The sequence below is a fragment of the Hylobates moloch genome, unplaced genomic scaffold (genome assembly GCF_009828535.3).
Source record: "Hylobates moloch isolate HMO894 unplaced genomic scaffold, HMol_V3 SCAFFOLD_4, whole genome shotgun sequence".
In the NCBI taxonomy this organism is placed as follows: Eukaryota; Metazoa; Chordata; class Mammalia; order Primates; family Hylobatidae; genus Hylobates; species Hylobates moloch.
In genome coordinates, this window is record NW_026652279.1 from 87,606,484 (window position 1) to 87,622,051 (window position 15,568).

The 15,568-nt window shown below is 38.5% G+C and overlaps 1 protein-coding gene and 1 long non-coding RNA gene across 4 annotated transcripts in view; one reads left to right on the forward strand and one right to left on the reverse strand.

The window, feature by feature from the left end:
- Positions 1-15,568, forward strand: part of STARD13 (StAR related lipid transfer domain containing 13) — a 247,468-nt gene that overhangs the window by 26,674 nt on the left and 205,226 nt on the right. The gene's annotated exons all lie outside the window — the stretch shown is intronic.
- The window catches only part of LOC131383278 (uncharacterized), a 53,871-nt gene that overhangs the window by 15,974 nt on the left and 22,329 nt on the right, over positions 1-15,568 (reverse strand). Inside the window, exon 3 of one of the 3 annotated variants that reach the window (XR_009213187.1) lies at positions 416-928. The exons of the other annotated variants lie outside the window; for them this stretch is intronic. This is a non-coding gene — a long non-coding RNA (uncharacterized LOC131383278). Of the gene's footprint in view, positions 1-415; positions 929-15,568 lie in introns of those variants that run through there. 3 annotated transcript variants of the gene reach the window in all.

Genomic DNA, 15,568 nt, shown 5'->3' on the forward strand with positions numbered 1-15,568 from the left:
CTTTCGTGTTTTTGTTTCCCTCAGTAGAGACTGTGAAACCAGACCAAAAGGGAATAACACCAGAATAGAAATTAGACTGGACCAAGGAGCAAGATGGCATTTCTTACCTGAGCCATTTTGTGGAGCCCAGTGGTATTTTATGAGCATGATGCATATTTCTGGCTATTTTTTTTCCAGAATCCATTTTCTTCTGGCATTAAGTTAATTGAAGGCCAGAGAATCAAGTTTAAAGTATAGGAAAATGGGAAAGCAGAAGATCATAGACAGTGCTTTGTTTGAGCTAGTAAAATGAGAATGTAAGTACCATGTATGTACTATTACATTGAGTGTCTTTTATGGGCAAGGCACTTTGCTGGGTGCTGGGAATTCAGCTGAAAAACAACTCTCATAAAACTTGCCTGCCGTCTAGGGGGTAGATCACACTTACGCGACAAACTGCCCATGTAATTATTTAATTACAGTTGTGGGAAGGGCTGAGTGGGAGAAGGGTGCAATCAGAGTATAGCAGGGAGGCTAACAGCATCTGTAGGTTAGAGAATGCTTCATTGAGGATTAGCTTTTGAGCTGAGTTCTGGAGGGTAGTGTAAATTCCGTAGGAGAAAGGGTTAGGAAGGGCGTACAAGGCAGTGGGAACAGCATATGCAAAGGCTCAGAATCAGGCAAGCACTTGGACCAGAGCAGGGATTGGAGGCACCTGATCTGGCTGGAGCTCAGAGAATCAGTGGGAGCCAGGCTGGCAGGCACTGTTAACACAGTGTGGCGCAACCCTGGTAGGGGCCTCGTGACGTTACGTCCTGTGCTGCCCAACATGGTGGCTCTGGTTGGCACTACTCATTTTCTGACCGGAGGAAGAAATATTGAGATTTCGAATTTCTTCTCTTATCCTGTTACAGTTCTTATCTGTGTGTCTATCTCCATATTTAGATGTCTATAAAAAAGAAAAAAAGAGTGTTTTTAAAAATTTCTCCTAAGAAAATCATACTACGGCTTGTTCATAATGCCCTGCCAATTTTAATTAATTCAACATCCACAGGGACATTGTTTAGGTTGTACATCTTTAAAAAACTGGGCTATTAATTTAAATTAGTAGAAAGGAGAACTTGATTGCATGATTGTAGCAAATATCGACTTGGGTTTTTAAAGATAGAAGTCTCTTCTTTTTAACTTCTGAAGGCCTGGCTTATCAAGAGAAAAATAAATTTTCGCTGTGTACCAAAATAGAAGGCTTTCCAGATCCTATTTCTGAATAGCTGAATAATGTGTCTGCAGCTTTTTACGTCACATCTGTGCGTGCAACAGCTGTTAGGTCATTCCTGCAACTCCAGCATTTGTTCATATTTTCAGATGTTCAACATTTTTATGAGCAGATGTAAGATTTTAAGTTTCATTTGGAGAAAACATGCCTTTCCTACTTGCAAAATATAATTTCTGGTTCATTTGTTAGGAAATGAAAATATCAGATACATTTTTTAATGTAGTTATGCTGGATTTAACTTCTCAGCTAAACGGCGTGGAGAGCGGTACAAACGACAGGGAAAACAGAGAGCACCTTGAGCCTGTAGGACAAGATTTACTGATCGCATTGTTTGGAAGGCTCATGTTGCTAAGACTTTGGGCTATTTGTACATCATGTACATTCTGAGGACATCCAAGCCATTCTTATTGATTGTCATCATCAGATTTGAAAAGTTATATAACTGAAGGTATCAGATACAAGGGTGAGTAGTTGCAGTATATGACATTGGTAAACGAAATCGATTTGGAAATGAGCTATAATACTTGTTAGCAGTTACATATATGCGAATCTCAACACTGTGATTAATGAGCTGTGAATTGATAGTATCTGCTGAACACTACTTTATTCAGAACATTGTTTCACTCACTAGTCATAGCAGAAGAATTCAAAAAAACTAGAGGAGGCAGACTTTTCTTTGTATTAGATAGTAGTTTAGCCTGATGCACAAATTATGCATTCTTGATAACACTGAAAAAGTAACAAAATTTTCCAAAAATTGCGAATGAATGCTCTGCAAACTGAGTGTGTAAGTGCTGAAAGAATAGAGAAGAAAACAAACTCCTATGAGCAAGGATCACTTACGGAACTCTTCTCAGAGGAGATGAATTTGGGCTTGGGTGGAGAGAGAAATAAGCAGTGTGGACTGATGTTCAGCAATAAGATCCAAGAGCAGGAAAGCCCAGTTCTTTGATGCTACCACCTCCTAGCTGTGTGGCTTTAGGCAAGATACTTCACCACTGGACCTCAGTTTTCTCACCTATAAAATGGAGCTAATAATCATTTTTGAATGAGTATTAAATAAGATAATATATGTAAGAGAACGATGGCACAGAGTCAGTGCTTAAAGTGTTGGCTTTTATTATTTATTGTCTTTTTTTTTTTTTTCTGAGACAATCTCTCTCTGTTGCTCTGGTTGGAGTGCAGTGGCATGATCTCAGCTCACTGCAACCTCCGTCTCCCAGGTTCAAGCGATTCTCGTGCCTCAGCCTTCCGAGTAGCTGGGATTACAAGCACCTGCCACCATGTCCGGCTAATTTTTGTATTTTTAGTAGAGATGGGGTTTCATCATGTTGGCCAGGCAGGTCTCAGACTCCTGACCTCAGGTGATCCGCCGGCCTTGGCCTCCTAAAGTGCTGGGGTTACCTCAGGTGAGCCACTGCACCTGGCCTATTTATTGTTATTATTCATTAATAGAAATTACAGAAATCGGGGTTACTAGGTGGAGGGAATGCTGTCTACAAAAGAACAAAGGGGGAGACAAATCTGTCTCAGAAATATTCAGTCAGTTTTAAGCCATAATAATGTTATTTCTAGCAAATACAGTACATTCAGTGTTATTTTAAACACACAATATTGAATGATCTCCTTAAAGTTGACTGTGTGACTTTTAATAGTCTCTGAAATCTAGAAATTATTTAAATACATCCAGAACTCATGGCTAACCTTCAATTATATGTTTATAGTGAAAGAATGAGGTTGTGTTTACTTGCATAGAGGGAGGGTGTGACAACTTCTACTGAAAATGTGTCAATACAGTTTTCCATTTAGAATGGTATACATGGGAGGTTGATTTTTTTTGTTTTCTAGAGATGGGGTCTCCCTATGTTGCCCAAGCTGGTCTCAGATTCCTGGCCTCAAGCGGTCCTCCCCTCCTCAGTCTCCAGTGTAGCTGGGAGTACCAGTGCAAGACACCATACCTGGCCATTTTATTCATTTAAAAAATACCTGTGGGTAGAAATATGATTTAGAGAAATATACGTAAAGTATATAATCTAAGTATATTTTGAAAAATTGCAGGTTCTGAAAAAATCATCTGAGTACACCTGAGAGGAGGACTGAAAACATAGGGGTCATCTTCAGAAGAATTTCAAATGCCATTTTCCATGCTAGTTAGCTAGCTAGCGAATCCCTCCACATAATACATACTACAGAGCTGATCCCATCAAATTTCCAAACCATTTTCTTATGCTAGTTAGCTAATCCCTCCACATACTACTCCTAGAGACTCTGCAATGCCTTGATGTCAGCACGGTCCCCTGGAATCCTGGAGTGTGGTCTCTGGGAAGGAAGAAAAGGGCCCTAGCGTTTGAACTGGACAGTCCTCAGCTCCTGACTCAAGTCACTCAATAGTTCCAACTCTGTATTCTCCTGTAAAATAGCTACCTTTAGACTTTCTGTAAGGAGCAGGAGAAATAACATTTGCAAAAGTGACAAAACACATCTCTATCTGCAATCTAGACATTCATTCTAGCAGTATCCAAAGGCTATGATCACCTTTGCTTTGTTTTCATCCTTTATGAGTGTACTCTATAATTAGTGCTTTCAATATACAAACTCACTTAACATTTACAACGGTAGGCAATCCTATTATCCAATTTTACAGAGGACGATGTTGAGATGGAGTGAGGTGAAATAACTTGTCTAAGAGCAGGCATTTAGCAAGCAGCCAAGCACGGCTTTGAACTTGGATGGTATGGTTCCATGTCATGCTATAGAGCCTCATCTATATCCAAAATACAGCAAGGAGTACACAAGTATGCATCTGGTTCCTTTTAGGATTTTGTCCAAGTATTAAGTTTTTGTACAGGCTTATAAATGTTGAGCTATGAAACCAAAGGTGCCTTAGAGATCATCTATGAGTCCAACCCCTTATTTTGCAAGTCATCACTAAGGACTGGACAGGATGAATGATTGACCCACACCAAGACAGAGATCTTCGTAACAGAGATGTGGCAGGTCTCCTGATTCAGTGCTTGTCCCATTTCACTGTGTAACTTCTCTAGCTTTACAGGAGATAATTTAACAGATTGTTAAAATCACATTCATTTTAAAATAAATTTTTAGATAAAATTCACATAAAATTCACCCTTATAAAATGTACACCTCAGTGGTTTTTAGTATATTCACAAATTTGTGCAACCATCATCACTATTTAATTCCAGAATATTTTTATCACCACAGAAAGCAACCCATGCCTATTAGCAATTACACTCTACTTCCCCTCCCTCCAATGCTTAGCAACTTTCTGTCTCTGTGAATTCATCTTTTCTGCACATTTCATATATATAGAATCATAAAATAGGTGGCCTTTGGTGTCTGGCATCTTTCACTTAGCATGTTTTCAAGGTCCATCCATATTGTAACATGCATCAGTACTTCATTCCTTTTTATTACTGAATATTCCATTGTATGGATATGCTACATTTTGTTTATCTGTTGAAGACAACATTTGGGTTGTCTTCACATTTTAGCTACGATGAATAGCACTGTGAGCATTCACATACAATTTTTCTATAAACAAATGTTTTTAATTTTCTTAGGTATAGATCTATGAGTGGAATTGCTTGGTCGTTGGTAACTCTGTGTCTAACTTCTTGAGGAACTGCCAAATGGTTTTCCAAAGTGGTTGCACCATTTTACATTCCTGCCAGCAACAGGTTCCAATTTCTCTACTCCTAATCAACACTTGTTATTGTCCAACTTTTTTTATTGTAATTATCCTAGTGGTTGTGAAATGGTATCTCATCATGGTTTTGACTTGCATACTCTTAATGACTAATGATATTGAGCATCTTTTCATGTGCATTTGTATATATTCTTTGGGAAGATGTATATTCAAATCTCTGACCATTCTTAATTTTTTTGTCTTTTTATCATTGATTTGTAAGAGTTCTTTTTATTTCTGGATACTAGACTCTTATCAGATACATGATTTGCAAGTATTTTTTCCCATTCTGTGGGTTGTCTCTTCAGTTTCTTAATAGTGTTCTTTAAAGTTCAAGTTTTTAATTTTAATGAATTCCAATTAATCTATTTTTCTTTGATTGCTTATTGCTTTACATGTCATTTCTAAAAAATGACATCTAATCCAAGGTCATGAATGTTTTCTTGTAAGAGTTTTATAGCTTTAACTCTTACACTTAGGGCTTTGATTCATTTTGAGTTAATTTGTGTATATGGTATAAGGTAGGGGTTTAACTTCATTCTTTTGCATGTGGATATCTAATTGCCCCAAAACCATTTGCTGAAAAGACTGTTTTTTCTTCACTGAATTTTCTTGGTATCCTGTTGACACATTCATTCTTATATTAAAATAAATACCTATTCTCTGTGAGTCAGAATGAGTGAATCAATTGTAAGTTTGTTGTATTGCTTTTAAAACTGAGTGGATCATAAAAATGTCTCTGTTGTTTCATCTATAAACTGAGGGTGACACTACTTTTTTGGTAGCATAATTTAAGGTGTAAAATATCTTGCTGAAGGCAGAGGGCTAGATCATATTACCTCCCAATAGATTGGACACTAGCCTTAATTGTAAACCTCTAATTGATGCCAATGTGGTTGAAAGCCTTTTGAGTCTGACCAACGTAGATCCAAATCTTGACTCCATTACTTACTAACTGCGTGACCTTGAGCAAGTTAGTTCTTTATCTGGGAATTGGTTTATTGTGAAGATTGAATAGGATAATGTATAAAAATATTTAACAAAGTTACTCAGATTTATTCATTCATTTATTCATCCATCCATCCTTTCATTCTGGAAGAACTTACTGAGTGCTTATAAAATGCTAAGATAAATTAAACAGACAAAGTCCCTGCTCTCACAGAGTTTACTTTGTCCTGGGGACACAGATAATAAGCAAATAAATCAATAAATTTATAACATAGTATCAAGTAGAGATAAGTATATGAGAAGAAAAATCAAGCAGATTTTACAAAATAGAAAGTGAATGTAGGGTTCTTACAGATAAGATATTGAGGAAGACTTCTCAAGGATGGTGATATTTGAGGAGAGATCTAGATGAAACGAGGTAATTGGCCTCTTAGATCAGGGGGATGAGTGTTCCAGACAGAGAAACTGGAGAATTGACAGTAGAGGGCAAGAATGAAAGCAGGGCTGTTGGAGTAGTCAGTAGGTGAGAGAATAGTGCTTGAAACAGGAAGTAATGAGACATGGTGTGATTGGAGTGCATTTGAAGGGAAGACCATCAGGTGTTGATTGTAGGATGCTTCATTGTTGGATGACTCTTCAAGATTTAGTTTAAGAAACTGGATGAATGAAGATGCTATTAAATGAGTTGGAGAAGCCTGGGGAAGAGCATGTTGGGCTGGATGGGCACAGCGTTCTCTTTGGGACATATTAGAGATTCAAGTGGAGAACACAAGCCACTATGATACAAGTCTGGAGTTCAGATGAGAGATGGGAGTTTTAGAATGATCCAGGATATATTTAGTGTTTAAAGTCAGGAATGTATGAGATCACCCAGTAAATGAGTGTATACAGAGAAGAGAGGAGGACAAGGAATGAGCCCTGAGGCACCACCACCTCAGAGGTCAGCAAGGGAAGAATGTCTCAATGGAGACTGAGGTGGCAGGAAAATCAGGAAAGCCTGATGTCCCAGAAGACAACTGAAGACAAAATTTCAGGAAGGAGAGACTGATCACAAGTGTCAAAAACTTCTGAGAGGTCAAGAAAGAAAATGGCCAATAAATTATCATGAATTTGTCAAGACAGATGTCGCTGGCACCCTTGATGAATGTGGTTGCACAGGAGTGGTGGGGACAAACGCCTGATGGAGGGGGTTCAGGATAGACAGGGAGATGAAGAAATGAATGCAGTGGGTAAGTCCTAGCAAAGTGCTATAGTACGTGCTCAAGAAATATCATTAAAGCATATAATTGGACATCTAATTCAGAGGCAGCACAATAGCTTGGAAAGAGCACAAGCTTTGAGTTCAGCTCCTAGCAATATCACCTACTTGCTGTGTGATAGCAGGCAAATCACTTCCTGAGTCTCTGGGCCTTATTTTCCCACATTTATAAAATAGAGATTTTAATACCAATCACACAACATTGCCATGAAGATTATAGATAACGAATAACCCATCCTGGGACAGCTTCTGGCATGTGATAGTCACATTACAAAGTGGAAATCTTACATTACTAAATTTATTTATTTACTAATCAGAACGAAGATTGCTTATTTCTACATTGCTTAATGTAGATGAATCCATAGGCTTTGTAACCAGATGACTGGGAACACTTCACGAAACAGGAGGGAGTCATCTCTGTGTTTTGAAGGCTGAATGGAAGCTTTTTGGTAAAGAAGAAGTGAAGGCATATTTCTGATAGAGGAAACCACATGTGAGAGATAACACGTGTGTCAGAAGGCTGCCTAAAGGGAATTAGAGAAGATTAGGTTGGAGAGGAAGGCAGAAGGTAGACTGTGAAGCCCCTTATAAACCATGCTAAAGTAAATGTGATCTTTATATAATCTTTAAAAGATAAATTGTACATCACGACAGTGATTTCCATTTTATTATCAGAGCTCAATGCTTCCATAGATCTGAGTTTTAGAGCAGCCACACTTACCAGCTAGAAGAACCGCTTGATAAGTAGAATGCACAACACAATAACCCCTGTGTGCACCTTAAAGGTAAATTTACAACATTTTGGGAGCATCGACCACTGCTCCCAAAATGCTGGTTCCTGGATAGCAGTCAGATAAAACTCATGATTACATATGAAAAAAATGTTGTGTAGGATTTCCAACTGACATTTTTGTTTATTATGAGATTTTGACCTTTTTACTTGTTGATGTTTAAAATATCATTTATTTTAATGAAATGATGGTGGTGATGTTGAATGCTTTGACCTAGCAAAATTAAAAGGTAGTTAAACTCTAGTGTTACTCTTGAACTTTCTTTTGAAATTATTCTCATCTGTAAAATCCTAAGGTCTGAGATCTTCTGTTTTAAGGTACATGAAACCTGATGTCTAAATATTGGTTCACTCAATTAAGAAGGCATCACAAAGAGTTTCTATTTACCATTGCTGTCAGTGGATGCTAACTCTGCCAGTTAAGGGTCTTAAGGGTCTTCTCACTCTGGGGGCGGCCATTCAAATGTCCCTAAAGAAAGTTTCTATATACGCACAAAAATGTAAGGTCTGTTATATGCAAATAAATTCACAGCCGTGCTCTTTAATTTTGAATCCCAACCTCTGTTGAAAGAGATTGACCAGATGCTCAGATCAGAGCATGCTGAATATTCCTGCTAATCTTTCTCTCTTCAGTGGAAGGATTTGATGAATTTGATGAAGTGGAAAAGTGAGATTTTGCCAGGAGCTTTCATGTGCTAAATCAAATTTCTATAGTTTTTACTTCACATTTGTGCTACAAAGACAGGTATCTGAGGGGAACTGTGTTTTAATGAGAGTAAGCTCGTTTTAGTTTACATTACTGAAAATGAGCATCTGTCTGTTCCTTGACAAAATATTTTGCAAAGTGTTTTCTGTTATTTCTCTCCAAGGATGTTACAGAGGACACACATCATCCAGATCTTATGTACATTATAACTTCCAATGAAAAAGTGCACTCTTCCTAACTTTTTTTTAAAAAAGTGTTTGTGTGTCATTTGTTTTGGCTTTGTCTCATTCTATAACCTAAATAATTCTTAGTCAACCACATGTACTCTCCATAGATTATATTATCAGGTACAGAGATGATAAAATACATCACTTCCAGTCTTAAGAACTTGATTGCTAGATATTAATTAGGTGGAATAAAGCACCAGTGCAAGCTAGTACTGGGGAAGGAACCCAGCTGTGGTGTTCTAACAGACATGGGTTTGAATTCTGGCTCTACTGCTTGGTTTTCTGGTCATTTCTTTGTCTGTAGCATAGGGATAATAACACTGACCTCATTAGGTGCTCGGTTGTATTATTGTTTGTTATAAGAATTAAATGAGACATTGGTTTCATTCACTTATCAAATATTTATGAAATGTCTGCTATATGCATAAAAAATACTTAACAAAGAGCCTAGAATACGGTATTTAATCGCGGTTGCAATTATTTTGGCTTTTCTTCCATGTCTTGATTCAGATAACTGGCCTCCTGCTATAATCCCTTATGCCAAAGTCCTTATCTTGATAACACATCTAAGCATTTTGCCACTGCACATGACATTCCTACCACCGTGGCTGTAGTCCTGCTCCAAATCACTATTGGTGCCCAGGAGTAACTGTTGACTCTTGCCTGCTTTGTCTGTTGCCCTTGAGTTAGCCATCATTGGATTTTGCCCACTATGGAGTTTCTCTGATGCCACTATCTCTGCTGGACTTTGGGTACCTATCCAGTTCTTATCCCTCAGCTTGGGCTTGGCCTGACATCTACCATTAGATTTGCTCTTATCTCATTCCTTGGAGAGGGGTCTCTCTCCAGGTGCCAGCCCTTACCGATATTCCTCCTAATGTCACAGTTAACTACGCCACATCTAACTCTAAGGATTCATACACTGATGGCAGTGTTGAGTTACTGATGGCAGTTACAGGTGGCATGTGACCACAGCCATGTGTGTGATGGAGATACACGGAAAAGGATGAAAGTACTTAACTATCATATCAAAAATATAATTATAGAAAAGATGGAGATCGGCCCAAAGAAGATCAGAGAGTATTTTAAGGGGATGCAACATGGTATCTGTAAATGCTTGGGAAAAGACGATGATGAGTTGTTTTGCTAGGCAAAAGTAAGAGGTTTCAAAAAAGGTCAGGTAGCTATGAAGTCAGTCAGCTAAGGAGAGTTTATTGATTGCCCTAGAGTAAGAGGACTTGGATTAAAGTATTGGCTCTGCTATTTATTATCATTATGATCTCGGTCATTTCTAGTCTGTCAACATCAGTTGTATTACTCATTTGATAAAGTGAAGGAGTGGAATTGTGCTACATGCAGCTGAAAAACATCAGCTTGGGGTTCCGTGGGAGCCAACAAATTAGAGAAAGGTGGAGTTGGGACAAGTAGATTGTGGAATGCTCTCCAGAAAAGAGGATTCTCAAGAGAATGTTTAGATCTAAGTAGAAATTCACCAGAGGATGGAGAAAAGGGAAGATGCTGTGGCAAGGGTCAGCATCATATGAGAACTTTCAGGCATGAAAGATTAGCAAGTTGGAAAAGAAAGAATTAGGACCGTGGATCCCAAATCAGGGTTCCTGAAGGACATACAAATGGAAATATTCAATGGGATTGGTGGCTTCTGCTTATTGAGTTCCTGTTAATTTTTAATTAATAAAGCAAGCATTTATTAGTGCTACATTGTAATAAAATTTCCCCTTGGATAACACATTTTTTTCATTCCAAATATCCTGTTTACTAAAAGCAGATATCTACAGCAATGCACTCATGATAGATTTAAAAAAATTCCCGTCAGTAATACTTTAAATCATATTTACTTTTACTGGATGCTTATACAATTTCTGTTTGTGTGTGTCCCCAACAATCTACAGTCTTTCATATCCAACAGCAAAATTGGCCATTTTCTGAAGAGATTAAAAGCAAATTATGGGCTTGGATTCAAAACTTCAGTTCCACTAACTAGGATCTAAATGTTTTGGAACTCATCACAGTTGGCTTAGAATTGTTATTACCTAGGAAGAATGTTATTACTTAGGAAAAGAGTTCAAGTAGAACCCTGGCAAATCTGGCTCAACAAATGGACCGTGCTTCATGGAATTTTTGTTGTTTATTATTACAAATGTTGTTGTTACTTTGATCTGAATAAGATGTTCTAAAATAAAATTTGTCTCTGTGTCCAACAACAGGTCCTGGCATACTCAATCAGCAGAGTTTCTGTTTGTTTTGATTTTCAGAGGAAAGCCGTGTTGCCACATGTCTACTCAAATAAATTAACACCACCGTCTACACTGTTTTAGAAGGAGCTCATTTAGCTCCTTCTCATTTAGAAGGAGCAAGTCCACAAAGCGAAAATTATAATATATATTAGAAAGTATTCATGCCAAACACATTGAGAATGAACAAATGCCTCATTTTTCTCGTTGTTTTAATGATACCATCTTTTGACTTTTACCTGCATCCCGAGTCAAGCACAAATGTGGAGATGTAGAGTCATGCAAAATGAGGGGCGGGGGGGGGGGGGGGGGGGTGTGAGGGCAGGAAAGGCAGGAGAAAAGGGGATGAGCAGGAAAGGCATGGCTTAGTTTCTCTAGATAGGAATATAGGCACAAAACACCCCTAACAAGGGAATTTCAACTTGAAAGACTATCTTCCCCAGCTAGGTGGCATCTAGAACCCAGGATTGCCATTCAGAGAAAAGGAAAAAGAAAATAAGAGGAATAGGAACATAACGTTTTGTCCCTAGGACACAATGACTTGTTTCTCTTTAATAAATGCATGGGTTTAAATATGGAACCTTATATTTTATAGTCAAAGCAAATGAAACCCTAAGATAAACAGTAAAAATGTTTGTTGATTACATGTTACTGCAGCTTTTATGTATATTGTGTAAAACAAAACATGGGTATTTCATGAAATGCTTCAAGCACAACTTTCTGAGGAAAAACAACCATTTGTTCTGACACGAACTGCATACCCAATAGGAGACAAATCGTGTAACATTAATTTTTTTTTCTTATAGAAACAGCATTAAGTGTTTTTTGGGAATTGAAAGAATTACACTTTCCCCCACCTACCCGCCCCCCACTTTAACATAGAACTTACTGGATAATCCACATGCAAGAAAAGCATCTCTTGCCTACCAGGGTGCTTCCCACCGATGTTGAGAACAGGACTTGGCCCTGCCCTTGGCCTCATCTCCTCTCACAGCTGCCTGCCTCCTCTGAGCCATGAGTTCTTGAATGTCTCAGCCTTTGTGCTTTCATCTCTGTATCCCAGAACCAAAAAGGAGCCCACTAAATATTTTGTTTTGACTCAATGAACAGCGAGATGGATAACTTCAGACTACAAGTGATGAAATATGTAAATAAGATTACAACTAAAATGTATAGTTTACAAAACACTTTTAATGATCTGATTTATACTCAAAATTATGGTATAAGGTAAACATCTCCTATCTGCATTTTGCAAATAAAGTAACAGAAGCTCAGAGAGATTACATAGGCTTCCCAAGAGCACAGCTGATGAAGTTGGTGAGTTGGGATTTGAACCCAGTTCTTTCCTAAAAATCCATGTCATATGCCATAAAATGATGTTTTGGTCAACAGTGGACCACATATATGATAGTGTTTCCATAAGATTATAATGGAGCTGCCCTATACAGGTGCACTCTTTTTATCTTTTTATTTTTATTTTTATTTTTTTGAGACAGGGTCTCACTCTGTTGCCCAGGCTGGAGTGCAGTGGTGCAATCATGAGTCACAGCAGCCTTGACCTCTCTGGCTCAAGAAATCATTCCACCTTAGCCTCCCGAGTAGCTGGGACCACAGGTGCATGCTACCTCACGCAACTATTTTTTTTTTTTTTAAGAAATGGTGTCTTATTATGTTGCCCAGGCGGGTCTCAAACTTCTGGGTTTAAGTGATCCTCCTGCCTTGACCTTCCAAAGTGCTGGGATCAAAGGGGTGAGCCACCTCACCCAGCCTATCTTTCATACTGTATTTTTACTGTACCTTTTCTATATCTAGATGGACTTAAATACACAAATACTTACCATTGGGTTACAGTTGCCTGCAGTATTCAGTACAGTTACATGCTGTGCAGGTTTGTAGCCTAGGAGCAATAGGCCATACCAGATAGCCTGCGTGTGTCGTAGGTTCTACCATCTAGGTTTGTTTGCAAACTGTGATGCTTGCACAATGATGAAATTGCCTAAGGACACATTTCTAAGAACATGTCCCCATCATTAAGTGATGCATGACTACTTTCTACTACATCCTGCTGCCTCTGAGAAGTATTATACACAATGAGTAGAAGATGAAAAGGTTATATATTAAAATTCAATATACATATTGAATTTTATTCAAGGTGAATAAGAAAGCAGTCTATTTTCAAAAAGTTCAGAATATTAATGACATTTCATGAATGCCCACATTCATTTGGTTTGTTATTTTTTTATAATAAAGGAGAAGAACCAGCAATGCAAGTTTTATATTGCAAGAGAGTTGGCAGTGTTTTATTAACCTTCCTGCTCAGTTGCCTTCAATGATATAATTACTGCTATTTATCAGTCTGCAGTTTTCCTGAATTACAGCTTAGAGTTGTGTAACTTTCACTTATAAAGAAGGAGGCTGGAGGATGCAAAATATTCTATTGTAATCCTATGAAAATATTTTGTAAAATATGTTTCCCTTTTGCAATCCATAATTATTTCTTTTCCTGCAGTCTTATCTTAAACTCATTGACAGCCGGAAGAACCACCAGCACCTTTGCTAGCAAAGGGGGAATTAGGGCCATCAATGCATCCAGGAGGGTGTCAGCAACGTGGTCTCCCAAGAACCAAGTGAGCAACAGCTGCCTGCTGCCATCTAACTTGCAGTTGAAAAGAATTCAGTGTGGCCCTGTATTCCTAACTGTCCAAACACTGGGAAGAAGAAAGCCTTTGCAAGTCATCGTTCTCTATATATACATCCACTTTCTCCTCTTAGGAGAGCATGATGTCAATAGACCCTACATAAAAGTTGTAAAAAATGAATCAGAGATAGATCATTCACAGAGCTAGATCTGTGAATATATCCTTCAAATAGATTCCTTCAAATGTGATTCCATATGAAGGAAAAACACACAGGAACAGTTGGGTCAGAGCTTAAGAACACATATTTTCCCCATCCCCAATCCCTCTCTTGGAGGTAAATCTTTGACTCAAGAGACTCTTTCTGTACCATACATTCATTCCCAGTGGAGAATATCAGTATTTCCTGCTGTCTTTTCTGCTATAATATTATGTGCAGTCTAAGAAACATTGCAAATTCTACAAAACTGTGGCAAATGTCCTGAGTGGGACTAGGAAATCGTGAACACAAGGCAGTTGTTACAGATTACCAGTGCTTTATAGGGTTCTCATTCAGTGTACAGTATTTGAATGAAACAGTAGTTGAATACGGCTGTTCTCTCTGCTCTCTCCTCCATGCAAATCTTCTGCCTCAATGGCGAACTCTGTGCTTTGAAAGTGTTACCATTGCACCAGCTTCTCTCCTGCCTTCTCTTGGTCTTGACCTTCATCCTGAGACATTAGTTGGTCGGGTGTCTCCTTGCATAGAGCTAAGAGCTGACACACAACTCCAGTTTTCATTATCACCCTGATTGTGAAGGCTTTGACTTCCCTACTTCCAGCTCTGCTGCTTTCTCTGGGCCCTGGATATATTGCTTGCATCTACAACTCTCTAATTTCACTTCAAACTCATTATGAGTTCAGAGAAGGAAGAGTGGTTGTATCATCCCAGGAGGGCTCATGGAGGAGGCAGGGCTGGAGCTGTCATGTTAGGTTTTTCTCTATCAAAACCTGGCTAGAGCTTTTATATTAAGAAAATATATTGAGTTATTGGAATTTAGTATCATGCCTTGTACATATCCAGTGTTTCTCATTAAATCTGAATTGCTCATCTGAGGTCAGTAATAAGTCCACAGAAAGTTGTGCTTGTTAGAGAGTCACAGAATAATGTAGTTTATGAGAGAGCCTACTAAGAGGCAAAGTGCCCATCAGGTTCATTGGGGCTGTTGCTGACCTCAGAGCTTGGAAGAGGCTCATAGCATGCACTTACTGTGGGCAGACAATGATCAGGTATGCTATGGGAGGAAATGGGTATTCCCATGAGACAAATCATGCTTTGTCAAGACATCTGACTAGAAATTAGAAAATAGGCTGGGCATGGTGGCTCATGCTTGTAATCCCAGCTCTTTGGGAGGCCAAGGCAGGTAGTGAGGTCAGGAGTTCGAGACCAGGCTGACCAACATGGTGAAACGTTGTCTCTACGAAAAATACAAAAATTAGCTGGACGCAGTGGCGGGTACCTGTAATCCCAGCTACTCAGTAGTCTGATGCAGGAGAACCACTTGAACCCAGGAGGTAAGGGTTTCAGTGAGCTGAGATCATGCCATTGCTCTCCAGCCTGGGCGATAAGAGCGAAACTCCAACTCAAAAAAAAAAAAAAAAGAAAAGAAAAGAAAAAGAAATTAGAAAAATAAAATAAACAAGTAATTAGTGGGGTTCAAGTTTAGCTCATGGAAGAAATGCAGATACGCATATTGATAGATCCTTTTCTAACACTTAAAAAAAAAAATATATATATATATATATACTAT